Source organism: Myxocyprinus asiaticus, chromosome 11 (genome assembly GCF_019703515.2).
Source record: "Myxocyprinus asiaticus isolate MX2 ecotype Aquarium Trade chromosome 11, UBuf_Myxa_2, whole genome shotgun sequence".
Lineage (NCBI taxonomy): Eukaryota > Metazoa > Chordata > Actinopteri > Cypriniformes > Catostomidae > Myxocyprinus > Myxocyprinus asiaticus.
This window is the reverse complement of record NC_059354.1, coordinates 51582218-51591231: the sequence shown is the minus strand read 5'-3', so window position 1 is coordinate 51591231 and position 9014 is coordinate 51582218.

The window sequence follows — 9014 nt, the reverse complement described above, 5'->3', positions numbered from 1 at the left end:
CTCCTCCTTAGATCGGGACATTCACACAACTCATAGAAGAGGCGCTGAACGCACAGAGAAGTGACAGTTTCAGAGTTTGTAGTTATTTACATGACCTGCTTCCTTATTATTTTAACTTTAATAAAGGATGCATTAGGGGGCCTGGGTAGCTCAGTGGTAAAAGATGTGGCTACCACTCCTGGAGTCGCAAGTTCGAATCCAGGGTGTGCTGAGTGAATCCAGCCAGGTCTCCTAAGCAACCAAATTGGCCCGGTTGCTAGGGAGGGTAGAGTCACATGGGGTAACCTCCTCATGGTCACTATAATGTGATTCACTCTTGGTGGGGCGTGTGGTGAGTTGAGCGTGGATGCCGTGGAGAATAGCGTGACGCCTCCACACGTGCTACATCTCCACGGTAACGCACTCAACAAGCCACGTTGATAAGATGCGCGGATTGATGGTCTCAGACACGGAGGCAACTGGGATTCGTCCTCCACCACCCGGATTGAGGCAAATCACTACGTGACCACGAGGACTTAGAGCACATTGGGAATTGGGCATTCCAAATTGGAAGAAAAAGGATAAATAAATAAATAAATAATAAAGGATGCATTAAAGATATAATCTTTCTGATTTCTAGAAAAGTGAATAAAATCCCAAAAGCAGTTTTTTTAGTTTGCGCAACTACAATCCCAATAATAACCAGAGAAATTAAGATTTGGTGCATAACGTGGGACCTTTAACAATAAACAAGCCCAAAACACACCTGGGACTCTTCTTGTGAAATGATAGAGATTTGGCTCTGTTACAATGCGCAAGATCATAAGTATTTACCAAATTAAGCTTTTTATAGCTTATATATTCACCAGATAAAGAGTTTTGTATGGATACATTTCACCAGATAGGATTTTTTTCGATTACCGATAGTTCCAAATAGCAGATATCGGCACCTAGTGGAGTCTAGTGGGAACCCTGTTCATGTAATAGTTGTTTTTGTGTCTGAACCTGCATGAGGTTTCCTGTTATTATGGGTAAGTCAGAAGCAGTTCATTAGAGGTTCTGTGTCTGTATGAAACTGAACTCCATCTGTGTCTCATCAAACATCTCTATAAACATGATCTTTCTGCTTGTTTCTGAGTTTTTAAAGATGTTTTTAACAGTGTGTGCTGCTCACTGGGGCTTTCAGTCATTACTGCTGAATTATTTCTATTCTGCTTTAATGTCTGTTCTGTTGTGAGTGGAATGTTCATGGTGACGTTAAACAGAGTTTAAGTGACAGTGAAAACACAAAACACAATCACTCACTCATCATAAATGAGTTCATTTGCAAAGATTTCTGGGAAATTAGGGGTTTGATTTATGTCTGACCCAGATGATGGGTCTTTTTAAAGGAACAGTTCACCCAAAAGTTTCTCATTTTTTTCATTAAACACACGTGAGACGTTTAGTAGAATGTCCGAGTCGCTCTTTCTATAGAAGAACAGTTCATAGTGACCATGTCTGTCAAGATCCAAATAGGACAATTAAGCCCCATAAAAGTAGTTCATGTTTCTCATGTGCACTATAGTCCAAGTCTTCTGAAGTTATAAGATAGATTTGTGTGATGAACAGACCCAAATTTAAGTCGTTATTCAATGAAAATCTTCTATTCCTCACACAAAGCTATCATATGACTTCAGGAGACTTAGAATATGGTGCATGAGTCTCATGGACTACTTTTATGATACTTTAATGGTGCTTATTTGTCCTTATGGAGTTTGACAGTATTAATAACCATCTACTTTCATTGAATGGAAAAGAGCAGCGTGAACATTCTGCCAAACATACAGTATCTGTTATCTCAAGTCATGTGAGTTTGGAGCAAAATGAGGATAAAGAGTAAATAATTACAGGATTTTCAATTTTGGGTGAACTATCCCTTTAATCGTTTGAATTACCTTGTGTTTCTTCAACTTTGGGCACTTTTATCTCTGTGGACTTCTAGAAAGTAAAGTTTCATTTAAACATGTTTCTCACACTCTCACTAGTCGATTTTATGTGTCTCCTAACAATGTCCATCAGTGTGTGTTCATGCAGTCACAGGAGATTTATGAAAATTCATTTCCATCTCAAATTCTGTTTTGTGTTTAATAGAATTCTGTGCTGGAAATGACGCTGATGGAAATGACATTTGTAACTCTTTTGTCTTGCTGAGGCTCATTTTATAGCTAACATCTGATGCATCCTAAATACACACAATGAAATCATATTTTTATATTCCAGTTTGAACTGAGTCAGAGCTCTTGAAGTTTCCCTTATACCGAAAAAATGCTAATAGTTGCGAAAGCACAAGACTCTCTGTTTGAACTGAATAATTACGTCAGACGCACGCACAACTCCTCAACAATCACAACGGGAATCCCTACCAAAAATTCACAGAATAATTCGGTATATTGATTCAAATGAGTCATTTTCATATTTGAATGAGTTGTAAGACAAGAGTGAGATGTTAGTCTTAATAATAGACTATACTTTTTAGAATTTAAATAGTGGTCACTGTGGCTGAGATGTGTATAGTGTATAGTAAAGTTACAAGAAATAGCTCACCTCTATATATTAACAGCTGTTGTTTATCAGCATGACTTGCATGTTTAAAGATCTTGAGGGAGGGCCGCTCGTCACTGGCCAACATAATAAATAGACAAAGATATTTATCCACATTGCCTCCATGTAATAACTTTACAGCTGTTTGATCGTGAGCTAACAGACATGTAGTGTTTTAATCCATTACAGTTTGTGTATAACAGTTACAGAGGCACAGATGATGCTTTTATAATATATGTTGAATTTTATTACTTCAAGAGTCTAATGCATACGCTAGAATTTTGTTTTTAGATTTCACCTCGGATTTTGAATACAATGAGGGTTGATATTTTATTAGAGCGGCTGATTGCAATGGGTAATAACAGACGCCTGATATTTTGAATCAGAAACTTTTTGTTGCAATGATTGCAGAGGGTTTGGTACAATGGACATAGGAATGTCAGACGAATGCCTTGTTAATACAGGGGCCCCTCAAGACTGTGTCCTATCACCAATATTATTTACATTTTTTGTTAATGATTTCAGGATTTGTAACCCTAATTTTAATGGGGTTTTTTCCCTCCTCTTTTCTCCCCAATTTGTAATGCCCAATTCCCAATGCGCTCTAAGTCCTCATGGTGGCGTAGTGACTCGCCTCAATCCGGGTGGTGGAGGACGAATCTCAGTTGCCTCCGCGTCTGAGACCGTCAATCCGCGCATCTTATCACATGGCTTGTTGAGCGCGTTACCGCGGAGACGTAGCGTGTGTGGAGGCTTCATGCTATTCACAACTCACCATGTGCCCCATCGAGAGCGAGAACCACATTATAGCAACCACGAGGAGGTTACCCCATGTGACTCTAACCTCCCTAGCAACCGGGCCAATTTGGTTGCTTAGGAGACCTGGCTGGAGTCACTCAGCACGCCCTGGATTCAAACTGGATTAGCGTCTTTTCTCGCTGAGCTACCCAGGCCCCCAGTTTGAACCTTTTTTAAATATGCTGGCGACATGGCTTTGGTGGGCCAGTGAATATATGAATTGGGCAGATGATTTACTGAGTTGATGCAATAATAGTGCATTGGTGTTGAATCTAAATAATACCAAAGAACTGGTAATCAAGACCAGAAGTTATCACTCCATTAATGATAAATAAGCATTCTGTTGAAATTGTTGATGCTTCAACAATTATATATATATATATATATATATATATATATATATATATATATATATATATATATATATTTATTTATTTTTTTTTTTTTTAATGTAGGCAACATCTGTTCCTAGTAAGGAAAATAAGTAGTTTTAGTGTGAGTCAGAACATTTTGGAGATTGCCTATATAGTATTGGCTGAGAGTGTGCTTACATTTAATTTAACATCCTGGTATAGGCATCTTAACTGTAAACATAAAAATACCCCGGCTAGAGTTGGTAGTACAGCGAGTAAAATTATTGGCAAACCACAGAGTCATTTAGGTGAGTTGTACATCACTAATAAGTAAAGAAAGGCCAGGAGTATTTTAAAAGATATTACTCACCATTTGTATGACCTGTTTGTTTTGTTGCCCTCTGGGAGACGCTATGTAATGCCTTTGGCAACAAAAATAAAAAAATAAATAATATATATATATAAAAGGTAATTTTACCTACTGCCAAAATAGGTTGTAAGTAATGATTTTTAGATGGTGGCTGATGTGTTTAATAATTTTATGTACAGTATATTTAAGAAATAGACTTTTGTTGTTGTTGTTGTTTGTTGGCATTCTTACCCTCAGGTGACAGACAGACATTACTATTAATTTTATTTAAATTATTTATATTGTTTTTATTCATTTTATTGTATTTGTCTTTAATGTTTATTGTAAAAGTTGCAGGTGCGGTCAAAGACAAATTTCAACTACAGTTGACAATAAAGTTGTTTTGTATTGTGAGATGAATATATGCATGAGTGAGCAAAACTATATGCATATTAACTGTTTGCATCAGTGGCGGATTTAGGCATGGGCAACATGGGCAGTTGCCCAGGGCGGCATCTTGTGGGGGGGGGAGGCGCCCACACAGACCCCCCGGTCAACAACTTTGGGGGCGTGTTGAAGCAGGTTTCGCACAGGGCGCCATACAAGCTAGAACTGCTACTGGTGTGCATATTAATTAACCTCTAGTGACGGTTTAATTACTTCAAAAACAAAAGATGATTTAATGTTAGTAATGTAGGAGAACCAACAATCATATATCAAAGAAAAATGATATTTTACCATTATTTAGAGGTGAAAATGATGATCAGTTCTGTCAGTGTCACTCAGTCACCGTCTGTAAGTTCCTTCAGAAAACTGTGTGCTGAACACTCGGGCGTGTTTAGAATTTCCTGATGTAAAAAATCTGGTTTGGATTATTTATGAAATCTGGGACAGATAATGGACAATGTCGTGTTGTCACAAGCATTGTAAAAAAATCCAGTTTTATGTTTCTAATACTCTAGTTTTGATGAAACACCAGAGGACCCCCCCAAGTTACATTATCTTGGCCTGTTTAATTCGAACAGTGATTGGAAATGACGGCCAATAAAAAGAGATATTTCCCTTGATTTTTCTTTGTTTTGTCTCATATTTCATGCTCTTCACTGACACTTTTGTCCACTTGGTTAACAAGTACACTAACTAAACCTTTATTAGGGGCAAAACTGTTTGGTGTGCTAGAAATTATGTCGAAATTATGTTTGAATAATTGATAGAAATAATTTTCACACTATAAATATTGAAATGGTTTGTGTTTATTTTACTCTTTGTTTAGATGATCATAGTTATAAACATGTAATAATTAGTATTTTTATAATGTATTTTCATAGTTTAATATTGAAAGCCTGGCTCTGAAGGCTAAAACAGTCAAATCTAGATAATAATAATAATAATAATAAACTTTTATTTTGTATAGCACCTTTAAAAGTGCTTTATATAAGTAAAAACAACCCAAAAACAACAAAATACACATAACCATAGAATAAAATACACACATATACAATAAAAGTGAATCAAACACTATATAAACATAAAACATCAACTGAAAGCCAACTTGAAAAAAGGTGTTTTTAGGCAAGATTTGAAAATACCAAGACACTTTGACTCACAAATGTCAATTGGAAGTAATTTCCACAGCTTAGGAGCATAATTTGAGCACGCCCTATCACCCATTGAGCACATGCGTGTTTTAGGGACTATTAAAAGGCCATGCTGAGACGAACGAAGGTTACGCTTTGGAGATAATTAATTAGAAGGTCTGAAAGATAATTGGGAGCCAGACCATGAAGTGCTTTATATGTAAGCATGAGAACTTTAAAGTCGTCCCGATATTTAACAGGAAGCCAGTGCAAGGACTCCAAGACTGGGGTAATATGTTCACCTGTTTTAGTCCGAGTTAAAATCCTGGCTGCCAGAGTTTTGGACATACTGCAGTTTAATTAAGGTAGACTTTGAAACCCCAGCAAGAACTGAGTTACAGTAATCGATGCGTGAAAATACAAACGTATTGATCAACTTTCAGCTACAGAAAAGGATAGCATTGGATGCAACTTTGCAATGTTTCTGAGATAAAAGAATAATGTCCTGACTGTATTTTGCACATGAGGTTCAAACATCAAAGAAGAATCAAAGATCACACCAAGATTCTTCAGTTTTCCCTGAAGCTCCAGTACACAGTCGTCAATAACCAATGGTGTCAGACTAGCATTACGAAGCTGATGATGGGTGCCAAGCAACATCACCTCAGTCTTTTCACTGTTTAAACAGAGAAAATTATTGTCCATCCAGATTTTTGTCTCAGAAATACATTTGGAGAGGAATGTTTCAACTTTGTTTTGACCATGCATGGAATGTATATACATTTGTGTATCATCCGTATAAGAATGATAGGTAAGACCAAGAGATCTTAGGAACTGGCCTAACGGGGATAAATAGAGGATGAAAAGTAGATGTCTCGATTTGATGAAAAAGGCATTTGAAAAGTACCAAAAATAAATGATGAAGGCCTGGTGAAATATTTCCAATTCAGTTTTAATGAGACCTTCATATAACAAAAATATTCTAGATATAAGTTGGCTAGACACAAGCCTTGTCTGAAGGTTTTAAAAAAGTTTAATAACTGAATGCAAAAGCATGATTAAAGGCCTTGTGTGGGTTTGTTTAAATTTGAATTTTAAATTGAGTTTCAAGAGTCTTAGCCCGTTTGAGCATTCTGTCAATGTAAGTCTATTGCATTTTTCTTGAGAAGTTGGGATTTTCGGGAATTGTTTTATCATTCATTGTGCTAAAACCGTAAGTTCGATTAGTTCAAAAAGTCATAGCAACCTCAATCGGAACAGTCTGAAAGTCTGCGCCAAGTTTGGTGGATGTAGCTTGAAACCTCTGGGAGGAGTTATAATTGATCATTCTGGTCTTGGTTTGGGGATTCTGTAAAACCTCTAAACCAAGCCTGTAGAATAACAGTATGTTTGCCCTTTCAAGCCAATGTAGAAAGTTGCAGTCTGTTCGTTTGAATAAAAATCAACCCCTAGGACATGAAATTGCACGAAGTTGAAGAAACACCCAAACACAATCTCTGATTGTTCTGTTTGTTCTCTTTGACCTGTAGCGGATATTTTGTCTCAAGCTCTGGATGTGTTGTCGTGTGCCATGCGAACGGATGAAGGTCAGACGCTCTTCTTGTCATATCAGGCGCTGTCGGCCGTTCTGACTCTGTTGAGAGGAGGAAGTCCGGTGCTGCTGTCTGTGTCCATCAACATACTGCCACAAATGAGCACAGAATCACGTGAGAAACACACAAACCCCACTTCATATTTACTGAAGTTCTCAGTTGCCTCCGCTTCTGAGACCGTCAATCCGTGCATCTTATCACGTGACTCGTTGTGCATGACACCGCGGAGACTCACAGCATGTGGAGGCTCATGCTACTCTCCACGATCCACACACAACTTACCACACGCCCCATTGAGAGCAAGAACCACTAATCATGACCACGAGGAGGTTACCCCATGTGACTCTATCCTCCCTAGCAACCGGGCCAATTTGGTTGCTTAGGAGACCTGGCTGGAGTCACTCAGCACGCCCTGAATTCAAACTCACGACTCCAGGGGTAATAGTCAGCGTAAAAACACCTGTTGTTTATAAACGGTTACACATTCCACACTTCTTGTGTGTTTGTTAATGAAATATTTTGGGCTAATTTGATTGTACTTTGAGTTGGTCGTTAAACACATTCTGCCGTGTTTAAATCCATTCCACAGATTTTAAATCAGCACAGAAAGTGTGAAAAAGTCAGATCACCAGCATTAAAGCATTTAAAACATATGACTTCTTGCAGTCTTTCCATATGTAAGGGTTATATTTTATAAAACCTTTTTTTGGCGGAAAAAATCGATTTCCTGATTAATACCGAACTTCACCTGTAAAATCTCTAGATTGATCTTATACTCTACAGCGGTGCTCATTCAGAAGATCACAATCAACCAGTCAAAACGAAATTAGAGTAAAGAGAGAAACCACACAAATAACGATGATTCTAAAGATCGTTATTTGCAGTAATGCGTTAGAGTTGCAATATCTTGGATACGCGCATAAACGGTAAAATACACTTCAAAGTTCAGTGAAAATCAAGCATTAATGTAAACAAAGATAAAAAAAATATCAGATTTGCAGTATAAATGCACCTGCTGCTGTCTAGTATGTCGTTATATTAATCAAACAACTTGTGTTGTCACGATACCAAAATGTCAATGGTCGTTACCGATTCCAGTGAAATTTTACGGTTCTCGATACCAATTTTCGATCCCACAGTAAATTTGATAATGTGTTATTGAGCACACTGCTTTAGCCTATTTAAAGTTTAATTTCAATGTAAATAATAAATTAAAAGAAATGTGTGTTTCCGTCAAATGTAAGTATGCATTGCTTAAGTGTTTTTAAGCAGGGCCCTATACTGAAATTGTTTTATTTTTTCCCAAATCTTCCAGTTTTTACAGAACTCCAGTTTTAAAGTTTTATTTCATCATCAAAATGTTATCTAATCAAATTAATTCTTAAAACCTTTAACAAGTGAAAATAGAACAATTACTTTTCAACAAAATTTTATTTAGTACAACTCTGGCTTGTGATATATTGCTTAAGTTTTATTATTATTATTTCATATTTATTTATTATTATTATTATTAATATTACTACAGTGAATATTACTTTTAACTATACAGCTGTAATATATTTTTGTTGCAATTTTTTCAATTTCAGGCACCTAGCTTTTATTTTGACGTGTGTTTTGACGGAAGCTTCATTTGTCCGGATAAGCAGTTTGCTACATGGCTCAGTGTGATAATTAAAGCGCAAATGCTGTGATTTAATCATATAAATGTATAGTCTACATGTAATATGTATGGTGCCTGTGCTTCATTAGAGCTCTGCTCTGTCATCTCTCATACAAAGCGAAT